Source organism: Pogona vitticeps, chromosome 5 (genome assembly GCF_051106095.1).
Source record: "Pogona vitticeps strain Pit_001003342236 chromosome 5, PviZW2.1, whole genome shotgun sequence".
NCBI lineage: Eukaryota > Metazoa > Chordata > Lepidosauria > Squamata > Agamidae > Pogona > Pogona vitticeps.
In genome coordinates this window covers 91,967,284-91,981,592 of record NC_135787.1, presented here as the reverse complement: position 1 = coordinate 91,981,592, position 14,309 = coordinate 91,967,284, and the positions used below count along the sequence as shown (strand labels likewise).

Genomic DNA, 14,309 nt, shown 5'->3' with positions numbered 1-14,309 from the left:
ACTAAGATTGTTTCAGGCTAAATCCCTTAGCTCTTGTATTGGGCAAATTGGGCCCCTATTCTTCATTTATCCAGTTAGTAGTAGTTCAATATAAATTCGTGAGGGCTATCTTACAAGTTCCAAGAGGGGTATCCAATGCAGCCCTTAGACTTGAAGTGGGCTACCTGAAGGTTGAATTCAGAGCTTGGCTGGCTATTTTTAACTTTTGGCTAAAACTAACCTTTCAACCAACTGGACTGGCTTCACTGGTATTACAGCACTGGTATTACAACATCAGTCACATTGGAAGAGAGCAATATACAATAAAATCAACAGATACGGCTGTTCAGTAGTATGTGTCCAGCAAATGGGATACGTTAAGGCCAAGAGTAATCTTAGGTAGCATATTATTGATACAGAAAGGACCTTGGTATCTTCATAAATAGGCTTGTACTTGACAACACACTGCTTCCACCCAAACTGACTAAATATATCTACTCTAAAGATGCTGGCCACAGAGACTGGTGAAATGTTAGAAAGAACAGCCTTCAGAACACGGCCAAAGAGCCCAAAAAACCCACAACAACCATCTCTACTTACCTTTAACAACTCTGGACCGCTTCAATGCACTTCCATCAGCAGTCCAGGAAGGGAAGTATAACAACACCCCTTACACTCAGCATATATGCCCCTGTAACTCTGTTGAGATCGAAACCATCTCCCATGTGTTACTTCATTGTGCTTTTTATTCTGGTATTCGATAAGTCCTCTCTTTAAATGTTTTATGAATTTTTCAATCTATCTACAGTAGATTCCATTTGTGCTTGTTAAACATCGTGTTACATGGTTTGTTCATAACTATTTGTCTTCTGCATCTTGGTGTCTTCTCTTCAAAATCTATATATTTTTTGAACATATAAACCATTCATTTGTATATTTTAATGTACAGTATTGGCTACTATCATGATATGGGTCTCAGAGTATACAATACTCTTGAAATCCTCTAGAAACATACCCAACAAAAGTAATTCCAGTTTCAAATCTATATAACTTTGAGGTGATTTAACCGACAAACTTTATATTTTATACCACTAATAACTGAATGGGTTTCTTTTTTTTATTTTTTTTAAATATTTTATACAAAAAATACACAAAAGAACTCATACATAACAAGAAAAATACAAAAAAATTACAAGTAATAGTGCTTATTATAAACTAAATTCTAATGTGCACCCCATACCCACGGGACTCTATTTACTATAATAAATTTTTTTTCTTACAGATTACCTCTCCAAAATTGTATTGAATATTCTTTAGAGGCTTTCCCCCTTCCTTTCACTAACACAAATTCCACAAATTTACCCCAAATATCATAGAAATTGTTACAACTTATTTCCCCTCTTTTTATTTTAAGTTCCATAGTCAATTTATCATTTAATGCAATGTCCCCATACTTCACAATACCAGTCTTCAATTTTAATACCATTCTTATCTTTCCAAAATCTAGCTATTAATATTCTAGCACCTGTCATAAAATTAGTGATTAATTCTTTCGAGTGATGGTCCAGATCTGTATTATCAAAAATTGACAATAAAGCAATTTTGGCATTAAAATCAATATCTTTACCAAATATATCACACATTTCCTTAAAAATCAATTTCCAAAATTTCTTAACCACTTTACATTCCCACCACATATGAAAATACGTACCAATTTCCTCATCACATTTCCAACATGTTTTGGGGTATGTTGGATTTATTATATTCAATTTTACAGGAGTCAAATACCACCTGAAACAGATTTTAAAATTTTTTTTCCTTTATTCTTGTTGACATTAATCTTAACACTCTCATCCTCCACATTTTTGTCCAATCCTCTATTTTAATTTCTGTTTTAAAATCATTTTCCCAAATTAATTTTAAACCTTCTATTCCCCATTCTTTTTCCTCTTGTTCCAAAATTATATTATATATTTTACTTACTATTCCTTTCAAAATTGTATCTTGCATATCTTCATGTGATGACAGAAATTGTTCGTACTTAGTAAGTTCTCTACATTTAGCATTAGTTTTCAACCAATCCTTTGTCCAGGTGTCTAACTGAATAAGATTATACCATGATAGTTTATTAGATTGCAGTTTAGACATAATTAACTCCTTCGATCTCATGTTACCCATCCAGTCCTTCAATCTTGCGACCCTTTTATTCTTAAATAGTTCTACTAAATCCTTTAAATTTGTAGGAAAATTTTCTATCTCAGTCACTAGTTTTAATGGTGAAGTTAAGGGACAAAACTTCTCTTTATATTTATTCCAAATATTTAACAGGTTTCTTAAAAAGGGGTTTTTAATCTGATTTATTGAACTTCTCTTTAGTATATTAAACAAGTATCCTTCAGCATTTCCGTTTATTTCTGAAGATTCCATCTCCCACCAAATTAATTTTTCTTTATTGAATATAATATCTCCAATAACTCTTAATTGATTTGCTATATAATAATTTTTAACATTGGGCATACCTAAACCTCCTTTTTTTTTGAGCCTTATACCAATATCTTTTATTTATTCTAGATTTTTTACCTTGATTACAAAATCCATTAATTAATCCCTGCCAATATTTAAAATCCTCTTCTTCTAATCGTATTGGGAGCATCCTAAATAAAAAAGTGATCTTCGGTAATATTTTCATCTTAATTAAAGCGATTCTCCCAAACCATGATAGTTTCAATTTGGCATACTCTTGCAATTTATCTTTAATTTCGTTTTTTAATTTATTAAAAATTTTCTCTTTTAATTTTTGAGTTGTTTTAATTATGTTTATACCTAAATATTTGATAAGATTACACATTTTAACAGTATATTTATTCACAAACATTTCTTGTTCCTGTATATTATAGTTAAACATCATCATTTGTGATTTTTGCCAATTAATCCTTAAACCTGTTATTTCCCCAAATTTTTCTAAATGGTTTTTAATGTTTTCCATACTCTCTAATGGATTTTTAATAGTCAGTAAGGAATCATCAGCAAACAAATTAATTTTAATTATTTCATTTTTACCTGTTCCTTTAATTAATTTATCGTTTCTTATTGCGTTAGCTAATAATTCTATAACCATGCAAAACAATATTGGTGAAAGTGGGCAGCCTTGTCTAGTACCTCGGCCTAGAAAGATTTTTTCCGTTATACCATCATTAACTATTATTTCTGAAGTATTATCTAAGTATAATTGATCTATAACCCCTCTAAACTTTTTACCAAATCCCCAACCTCTTATAAGAAGTTTTAGTGTTGACCATTCAACGCAATCAAAGGCTTTAAATATATCCAATGATAAAATCATTGCTTTTATTTTTTCTTTTTCTATTTCATGTATAATATTTAAAACTCATCTAGTTAAATTGTCCATTTGTCTACCCTTAATGAAACCACATTGGTCTTCTTTAATATAATTTGCTATAAATCTATTTAATCTATTTGCCAATATAGCGGTATCTTGGTTTATTAAAGATATAGGTCTATAGGATCCCGGATCTGTTTGATCCTCATTGGGTTTTAGAATAAGAATCGTTAATGAATGCTTCCATGAAGCTGGTATTGTCTCTCCTTCCATTATCTTATTATAAATCATTTTTAGCTTAGGTATCAAAATGGTGCTAAAGTGTTTATAATATTCTGGACCCAATCCGTCAGGACCTGGTGTTTTACCATTTTTTAATTTATTTATGACTTCAGCAATCTCTTGTTCATTGATCTCTTCTTCTAATATTCTTTTATCATTTTCCGATAATTTAGTTTTTAAATTATCATTTATATATTTTTCTATACATTCTTTCTTTACGTTATTTCCTTTGTATAGTTTCTGAAAAAATTCATGAAAAATCTTCAATTTTTCTTTCATTATATTACAATTTTTACCTGTTCGATCTTTAATTATTCCTATTGAATTTTTTGCTCTTTTATTTTTACACATTTTAGCTAACAATTTTGAGTTTTTGTTATTAAATTCAAAAAAATGTCTCTTTAGATACATCAGATCTCTTTGAACTTTCTCTATTTCTATATTATCTAATTCCTTTCTCTTAGCCTGAATTTCTATTAATATTCTTCTGTCTCTTTCTATAAAAAAATCTATTTTCTAAGTTTTTCAAATCTTCTTCTAGTTTTTTCACATGTCCCTCCTTAATTTTTTTTAATTTACACGATTCTCTTATCGTTATTCCTCTTATGATTGCTTTCATTGTGTCCCACAACAGGCCCGGCTTAGCACCTCCTGTTTCATTTATTGTCCATAATTCTAGCCATTCCTTCTTTATCTTTTCTATTATTTCTGGATACTGTAGAATATTATTATCAATTCTCCATCTTTTGGAGTCTTTATAATCTTTATTTATTTCAATCTCTATTAACATCAATGCATGATCTGTTATTTTAATAGGGTTTATTTCAGTATCGACAATCTTAGAAATTAAATCCTGAGATGTAAATATATAATCTATTCTAGAGTAAGTATTGTGCACAACTGAAAAATAAGTATATCTTTTTTCATCACCTTTCATTTCTCTCCAAATATCCTTCAAATGGTTATTTTTTATCTTTTTAGTTAATATTGTGTTTCTATGATAAATATCATTCCGACCGTATGCAGTTTTGTCTTTTATCTTATCCATAACCATATTGAAATCTCCTGCCATAATAACATAACCTTTCTTTACCTTTTCCATTTCTTTAAAAACCAAATCATAAAATTCCCCTTGTTTATTATTAGGTGTGTACACATTTACCAAAGTATATTCTTCCAACCCCATTTTACCTTGCATTATTATAAATCTACCATTACAATCTTTTACTACCTTTTCTACTTTAAATTCGCAGTTTTTGAAAATTATAATTGCTACACCCCTAGATTTAGAAGTTCCAAAATTTTTTTCATAAATGTCTATATTGTTCATCTTTAACTCATTGACTCCTTTTTCTGTTTGATGAGTCTCTTGTAGAAAGACAATATCCAGCTTGTTTTTCCTCAACAATGCTTCTATTCTTCTTCTTTTCACTGTTGATCCGAGGCCTTTAACGTTTAAAGTTGCAAGTCTTATTTTTCTACCCATATGTGATCTAAAGTTTTCTTTCCAATAGGTCCCGTGTGTAACCTTGCCTCCCACCAAACTACCAAACATAAACTAAAACATAAAATAGACGAAACAACACCCCATAATTGATCTTCACCAGTTTTGTGAACATATAGATTCATATCCTCTCCACCATGGTCCCATGCCATGACCACTGGCATGAGCAAAAGGTGGGGGGGAGACGCCACCATCGTCCGGCGGAACCATGACCGGAGCCTTGCCTCTGATGTTTTCATTTAACTTTTGCATTTCTACTTAATGTTTAATACTACAATAGTAACAAAATAAGAATAAGAATAAGAATACCCTTCTCCTTCCCCCCTTCCCCTTACTGGAATCCTTTAAAGAGTTTATATTTAGTTTTTAGTAATTTTAATTTTGTTATCCCTTTTACTATCTAAATTTAGTGTGTTTAGTATGATTATAAAAATATGATTTATTCAAAAAAGAAAAGAAATAGAAAGAAAAAAGCAAAGGACAAGAGTAAAATAAATGGTATTATTCTATAAAGCTAATTTAAAAACAACAAAAAAGAACCTCAAAAATTAGAAGAGGGGAAGGAGGGGAGGAGAGAAACATATATATGTATATATATATATATATATATGTACACACATACATATATATAAGAAAGATTTTATTAGGAGTAAGATAAAGGAAAAAAAATAATAAGAAAAAACTGATCCATCTTCTTCCTTCTGGTTCAGCCTTCTAGTTCTTTGCTTGTAGTTGGAATTAACTCCTGACTTTCTCCTTCATAAATGTTCCAATCTTTCAGCAGTTGTAAACCTTGCTCGCAGGAGTGGATTTTAAACAAAATCTTGTCTTTCCAGATTTTCAAAAAAATTGGGTAGCCCCAATGATATCTGATGTTATTTTTCCTCAGAATTGCTGTAACCGGCTGCATAGATCCTCGCCATTTCACAGTCTCTTTACAAAGATCCTGGAAAATCTGAATTTTTCTGTCCCTATAAACCAGCTGGTCTTGTTTTTGTTTGATTGCTTTCAAAAATTGTTCTTTCTTTGTGTGATTCAAAAACTTCACAACCACTGGTCTAATACCGAGACTACTTGGGTTTCCCAGGAAATATGCCTTTTCTATATCTGTTTCAATCAGATGCTGCGTGTCCATTATAGAGTTTATCCAAGCCATTATCTCCTTTCTGAGATCATGGCCCTGTTGGACTTGGAAGTTCATTATTTTAATATTAGACCTTCTGAGGTTATCATCCATAAATATGAGCTTTTTATTGGATTCAGAAATTTGTTGAGCCATGGAAACAATTTCTTCTTTATTTCCTTGAACTGTATCACCAAGGTCCCTAATTTTGCTCTTCATGTCCTTTAACTCCTGTGACACCCCTGAAATTTGATCTTGAAGCTTAGTAATGCTTCTTTCGATGGACTTAGATCTTTGCTCTGTTTTGTCAAAGCCTTCAGACATTTTACAAGACAGATCTTTTATAAGCCTTGAATGGGTTTCTAACACATAAGAGATGTTATCTAAAGCATTTTATACTGACTTTCTTTATATAATTGTATAGCCATTTCTATCTCTACACTTTCTATCATGTCTATATCAATATCTTATGTCGTGCATATTCATTAAGTAGTATTTGTTTTGCCCCATCCTTATATCTAGCTTCAATTGATCTTGAAAACCACCTTGTTATGCTTTTACCCCGATTTATAATCCCTTATTTCAGTTTAATTCCTCTTTTTAATGTATAAGATATGCCCCGTTTAATGATGAATCTGCATAGCGATTTGTTTTTTGCGATTGCAAAAGCAATTGCATTGCGATGTTTTAGATGTTAAAACATTGCTTTGCGATGATTGGTAAGTGTTTCACTTGCCAATTATCGCCTAACAATGTTTTAAAAACAGCTGATCGGCGGTTCTAAAATGGTCGCCGGGAAAAAAATGTGTTTTTGCGCCCATTCCTCGCTTAACGGGCAGCGAAAATGGCGGCCGGATGGAGGATTTTCGCATAACGGTGAGTTTTAAGCCCATAGGAACGCATTGAACGGGTTTCAGTGCATTCCTATGGGCTTTTTTGTTTTGGATAGTGACGATTCTGGATAGTGACAATTTTTCTGGAACGGATTATCGTCGCTGTGCGGGGCACCACTGTACGTGCTTTCAGTGTTTAAGGCCACCTTAACATTTTCCCCTTTTTCATCTGTCTAAGTGATTCCTTCTGTTATTTTCCTTTTCCCAAAATTTGTTTCTGTCTCCCTAAAGATTCTGCCATTCCTTGTGTCATCTGAAAACATTTTATACAGTTGATCTATCTCCAATAGATCTTTATGTACTTGATCTATCTCCATTAAATCTTCCAAGCTATGTTTAATTAATTCTGCTGTTTTTCTCCCCTTAGCGCAGCTAAGATTCTCCTTGGCTTTAGGGTTGGAATTAAATCTTCCTTTCCCCCTCTACTTTCCTTCAGCCCTTCTTTTGGTTGGCATACATCGTCCTCCACCCTCACATTTCCTTGTTCATTATTCCAAGTCTCGTGTCAAATATAGTCGTTCTTTAGTTGCTCCTTGAATGATTTCACATCTTTATTATGAGATCTCACAGTTTTTAGGATTGCTTGAAGGGCAGATTTTGTTTCATCCCCAAATTTTCCTTGTTGTAGCATTATGTCCCAAGATGCCAAGTATTTGTATTCCAAGTAAAATATGTCCAGTAGCTTAGAACAGTCAGTTCAGTTCAACCAGTAATTGCTTCAGTAAGTCACTTTAGGAAGTTGATCACCTTTAGGGTTAATTTGAAACCAGTCTCTGACATAAGTTGGCAGTACTGTTCACTCAGTGATTGCATTTAGACTTTCCAGAGTTAATTGTCTATGTTTTGGCCAGTTCTCAGAAAAAAAGGGAGAGTCAAAACAAGAGTTCTAAGTTTGAGTATTCAAGGTCATGTTCTAGGCATTTTGCCAACTCTGTAGACAGACAAAACAGTTTGAAACTCACAGCTTCATTAGGCTAAAATAGTTTAAAGAGAAGAATTTCTTAATTTTAACTCCAAAATACCACTAAATTCCTTCCTTGAAGTATAATTATTTAGTCAATGTCCAATTTATTTTCTTTGCATCTCTTGTGTCTCTTTCCCCTTCTCCAAATCCACCACTGCTCAATTTAGTGGTTGGGCTAAAAGATACTTTCTTTTTCTGTTAAAGGGATTATTCCGTCCAGGGATGGTGATAGAACAATATAATTAAGATTTTATATCTCAACCAGTGGTAACAACAATGTTAAGTTGGCTGATTTATCGTGTCTTCGTTTGCTGGCTGCCGATGACTTGCAAGCAAGCTGTTTCAGCTGCTTGTTTCCACCCGCTGGTTGATTAGGGAATTTCCTGCATCAAATGTGGGTAACTGCTGTCTCCCCCATGATCAACAGGCTTCTCCCCCATTTCACCACCTCTTCGGGGTGGATTAAACCCCCTGTGGGTCCCAAACGGATTGGAATTCAACTCAGGGGATGGAGCTCCATCCTCCTGCTGCTGTCTTGTCACAGCGTCAAGCGGAAGTCCTCATTAACCCTTGTATAATGGACGATCAGAGGCACATTACACACTACTCTTGCTGCCAGGATGATGCCCTGACAGATATACTGGGCTAAACCAAAATTCAGATATGTTGAGAAAAGTAGCTAAATTCTGTGCAGCTGCAATCAAAATCTGTGAAGGAAAGGTTCCACCCAAAGCTCAGCTATAGTATCTGTAAATTGGTGTATATACGTAGAGGCCCTTTTGCTGGTCTATGACCATAATAAAACATTTATTTATAGAATCACCTATTTTGCATCCTGATATTTCTTATTTGATGCATTGTGCCTTTTTATAAGAGATTAGGTTAATCTGTGAAGTGACTTCAATATCAACTCTTTCTATATAGAAAACAAATGTATTAAAAAATAGAAATGCCACATCTGTAGAGCCCATATTTTGTGCTGCTGAAAACAGTGTTCTCAGATGAATGTAAAAGTCAGAGGTGATTTACAGCCTTCCTCTGTGCTCACATAATTTTTCCCTGCATTTTTTATATAAAATGTTTGTCATAACTATGAAGAGAGAAGGTATCATTTGTAACTAAAGTTATCCCAGCAGCAAAGATTTTCAAAAATTAAAGGCTTTTCCCCTAGTCCCATGGCCTCCAATGACTTTGTCACAATGAAATGGTTCCACAGTAGGGTGTCTAACAGCCTTGGGGCTGTTTGAGAGGGAATGGAAATTTTTCATTTCTAAAAAGTCACCATGGTCATTAGCTATGTGAAAAGGGTTCCAGTCTATGTTTCAAACCACAACAAATTTTTATTATGTATTCTTATTAAAATGCATGGATTATAAAATGGGAAGCTTCATTTAAATATGTAGAGAATTTGATCAAGTCATCCTCTTTTAAGAGAAAGCTAATATTCCCAAGAAGTCGCATTTTACAGTATTTCTTGTCCACATTCCATGCTTCTAATTTGCCACTGTGGAACTGCAGTGCACACACTTTTTTAAAAATAAGAAACTTATTACTTAAAAATCTCAGGTACATTCATTCCCAGAGTAATCATGCACTTTTGTTTTTACATATATGGGAAAGATATAATAATAATAATAATAATAATAATAATAATAATAATAATAATAATAATAATAATAATAATAATAATAATAATAATAATAATAATAATAATAATAATTTTGTGCAATCTTCCTTCTAAGCTGTGTGCACTCGCTTGCTTGCCCAAAACTCCATCGGGGTTGTGGACGGGCAGCTATTTAGTTACTTCTCGCTTTGAATGAAGCCCCGCCCACCTCCCCACACATAGAGTGAGGCTCCCTCATAGTGGGACAGAAATTTAGAGAGAATGTTGATTGCGTGCCCTCAAATTGATTCTCTTTCCATGATTTTCTATGTTGTGAACATATAGAAGTGGTTTGCCACTCCCTTCTAGGGGTGCTACGGTATTGTACAGCTTGCCCACGGCTGCAGAGGCTGGCTCTTCTCTCAGGAGGCACAGTGGAGAATCAAACTCCCGAACTCTGGTTCCACAGACAGTTACCTAAACCACCGAGCTATCCATCCAGTTTTTATAATTGTGTTCCATCAAGTTGATTCCAACTTATGGCAACCCTTTCAAGAGTTTTCTAGATAGAATACCACAAAAGTAGATCATTTCCCCTTTCTTCTGCTGGTGCTCTGGCATATGCAGCTTGCCCAAGGCCACACTCTTTCCAGGAGGCACAGTAGGGAATCTAATTCCAAACCTCTGGCTTTGGAGCTGGATACCTAAACCACTCAGCTATCCAGCCAGTTTCATAATGTCACCTGTCCATTATGTATACATGCAAGAGGAATGGGAAGGACATGGTTTTCTTATGTGGTGAGTCTCAGTCTTCTAATGCAGATGTAGTTCTATCCAAGGACATTTTTTTAAAAAACTAGCTTGATAGTAAATCATAGAGCTAAGTGCACATCTGCTTCAATTTTTCTCATTGATTATGAACTAGATTGCAACTCTTGGATAAAAAGGTGGAATGGTTATGGGTGAACTGTGATGCAGCATTTTAGAAGCTGCTTACCTTAGAGTTTCCTTGATAGAAGTGGAGAAAAAGAGTAAAAAAATAGCACAACTGAGGAATAAAACTGAGACAAAGCTCAGGGAGCGAGTGACCATGGAAAACTAATAGGAGTTTGCTGGGTGTGGTCCCTAACAAACTTTTTGATTTCTGGATATACTGTAGTTATATATTAGTGGACTTTGTCACCATCCTTCAGGGTGGGCAAGACAAAGGAAAGGGCACTCATAGACAAGCAGAAGAAAGTAAAAAATGGAAGGAAGAGACACTTCAAGGGTGGCCACCTGTAAAGTGTATGCAGTGTTTGTGCCACTTAGTAAATTTACATTTTTGCCTATCCTCCAGGTAGGATCCTTTATTGACTGTTAAATGGAGATCCCTGCAGCTGCCTGGCTGAACAATAGTAACACAGTTGCTATAGCAACTCACTGTACTGGTTGCCAGCGTATTTCTGGGTCCAATCTAAAATGTTGGTGATTATCTTTAAAACCTTAAGTGACTTCTGACCAGGTTCTTTGGAAAACTGACTGCATCCATACAGATCTGCCTGAGTCCCAGGATTAGCCATAAAGGCCTGACTCATATGTCCACAGGTAAAAATCCATTAGGTTGATGAACATGAGAGAGATATGTTTTCTAAGGTGACCCTAGCCTTACAGAATGCTCTTCTCCATATATAGCTCTGTTATAATGCAGTTGTTAACATTTTGGCTCAGTTGTGGTATATATACACTGTTATAATTAACTGCATTTAATACATTATTGTTTTAGATGTTTGTGAACTGCCTTGAAGAGTACTTGCCTTTAAAGGCAAGGTAGAAACATTTTAAACAATGGCAAATAAAACACATAAGTATATTCCTGTATTTGTTGTAACTGTAAGGGTCCACAAACAATCTTTTGAAAACACTTGAAATGCATGTGTAACAGAAACCTTTTCAGATGAAAATGGTATCTGTTATATTCAGTTTTTAAAAACTGAACAAGTACTGTGAACTTTTGAATGACATCACTTAGATACTGCAGTATTCTGCCTTTTCATATGACACATTACAAGAATGAGAAGCAGCTTTTTTCAGAGTGATTAGTTTGGACAATTAAGCTAATGAAATTTAAATCTAGGCTGCTTTTATTTTAATACCTTTCTCTGTTTAGATGGCATCTTTATAGCAGATAAAGAGATAATACTATACCTTGCTTTAAATCATTTTATCTGTGCAGATACCATGAATAGTGACATGTGGGGGCATGAATAGCATCTGACATAATGGTTACTTTTACCCCAGTTTCTGTATGCCTTTAAATATTAAGAATACTCAGAATTCAAGTTGTTCAAGATTTTTTACTGCTCTTCTGCAAGCAGACATATTTTCTGGTTGTTGTGGGTTTTTTGGGCTCATTGGCCATATTCTAAAGGTTGTTCTTCCTAACGTTTCACCAGTCTCTGTGGCCGGCATCTTCAGAGGACAGCACTCTGTGCTCTTTTCTGTGCTCAGTGCTGTCCTCTGAAGATGCCGGCCAAAGAGACTGGTGAAACGTTAGGAAGAACAACCTTCAGAACACGGCCAAAGAGCCCGAAAAACCCACAACAACCATCAGATCCCGGCCATGAAAGCCTTCGCGAATACACAGACATATTTTCTCTTCAATCAGGCTTTCCCTTAGTGATTAGCTGTCTGAGAGGGTTTTTAGATTTTTGTTTTACTTTGTTTACTTTTCATTTACACTCCGTTTTACTTTGTTGCTTTGAATGTGTTTTTAGTGTTGATTTTGTTTACTATTTTTGTGTGGTATTTGAGGAGTCTTTCTAAACATTTGTATCCTTACTGTTTTTAAATATTGTCTTTTATGGTGTTAACTACCTTGGGTACTTTTAAAGGAGAAAGGCAGGGTAAAAATATTTTAAGTAAATAAATAACTAAATGTTTGTCTTTGTGGTTGAGAACAACAGTGTACACATGCAGCAGTTGTAAACTGGTGGCACTGTTGCACAAAAAAAGGGAAAGAACTGGAGCAGTGGGTTGCCACATTTAAGGCTATAAAAGAAGATGAAGAAAGAGTATATCGACAACACTAAAGCAGCAGCAGCTAAGGGATGAAATGGAGATGGTAGAACAACAAGACAAAGCGGACAAGGAGAATGCCGAGGAGAGAACATACACAGTGGGAAAGAGTCACAGTTAGGAGCAAAGCAAGGAAGAGAAGGCACTCTTTACCAGTGGAAACATGAAACTACTTTCAGACTCCTGCAGAGGATTCTGGCAAACAGCATGCAAAGGGAAGACATACAGGAGTCCCCGGCAGAGGGTGTGAGAGAGGCTGAAGCTCAGCCAAACAGAATAACTGAAGAAGAGCAGTTGTAGTAGGAGGCTCCAGGTAGGAGACACTAGACTGGAGGATGGATTATGGATGTGATAGAAAGATTGGCATCACTCATAAAACCCACAAAAACATATCCTATTTTCTCATCTATGTGGGAATAAATGACACAACCAGGAGGAACTGTGAAGAAATAATGTCAGACTTTGAAGCTATGGGCGGGCAACTCAAAGACTTTGGGGTCTAGTCTTCTCACCCATTCTACCAATACTCAGAAGAATAGAAAAGAAAAGGAAAATATTCTGGGTGAACAACTGGCTACAAAGGGGATGCTGACGTAAGGGATTTGGAATTACAGGACATGCTTCCTGGAAGATGGACTGCTGGCAAGTGATGGGGTGTAGTTCACAGGGACTAGGAAGAATATTTTTGGCCACATTATGAAGAACATAATCAGGTGGGCTTTAAATTGAATTGGAATGGGGAGGGAGATGCAAGCTCAGAGGTTTAGATGAAGGCTTATGCACAATAAGAGGAACAGGTTGAGCAGCTATAATGATGCCCTATAATAGTTTTCATAAAAATGTAGGCCAAACCATCTATGCTGACTGTATGGGAAACAAACAAGAAGAACTGGAAATCTTAGTTCAGAAAATATGACTTGATAGGCATAACTGAAACTTGGTGGCATTACTCCCATGACTGGAATACGGCAATTGAAGGATAAAAATTGTTCATAAAAAGACACAAGGAATAGAAAGGGAGGTGGAGTCAAGATACATGTCAAAAATTATATTCCTGCACAGAAATACAGGAAGGTTTATTTATTTATTTAAAATATTTTACGCTGCCTTTCTCCTCAATAAGGACCCAAGGCAGCTCACAAAAATTAAAAGAAAGTATTTAAAAGTTAAAAACAGTAAGTATACAAATATTAAATGAGCTTGGTTGTCCCATAGAGAGCATCTGGATTTTTATAATGGGGGGGGGAATAAAAAGAACATAGAACTTGGAGCTTACTACCAACCACCCAGTCAAGGAGAAGATGTGGATGAAACCTTTGAAAAGCGAATTGTAAGAATTTCAGATATATGATGTAGTAGTGACGGGAGACTTCAAGTTATCCTAGTATCCCTTGTGAGGCAAATTATGGCCCTTACAAGAAATTCCTGGCTTGTGTTGCTGATAATTTTCTCTTACAGCAAGTGGAGGAACAAATTGGAATAATAGCTATCCTTGACTTCATTCCAAGCAATAGTAATGACTTGGTGATTGGAGTGATGATAAAGGGAACTCTGGAGGGAA

At 34.9% G+C, this 14,309-nt stretch overlaps 1 protein-coding gene across 1 annotated transcript in view; it reads left to right on the top strand.

Moving 5' to 3' along the window:
* Nucleotides 1-14,309, top strand: part of BOD1L1 (biorientation of chromosomes in cell division 1 like 1) — a 78,240-nt gene that overhangs the window by 42,067 nt on the left and 21,864 nt on the right. The window lies entirely within an intron of this gene.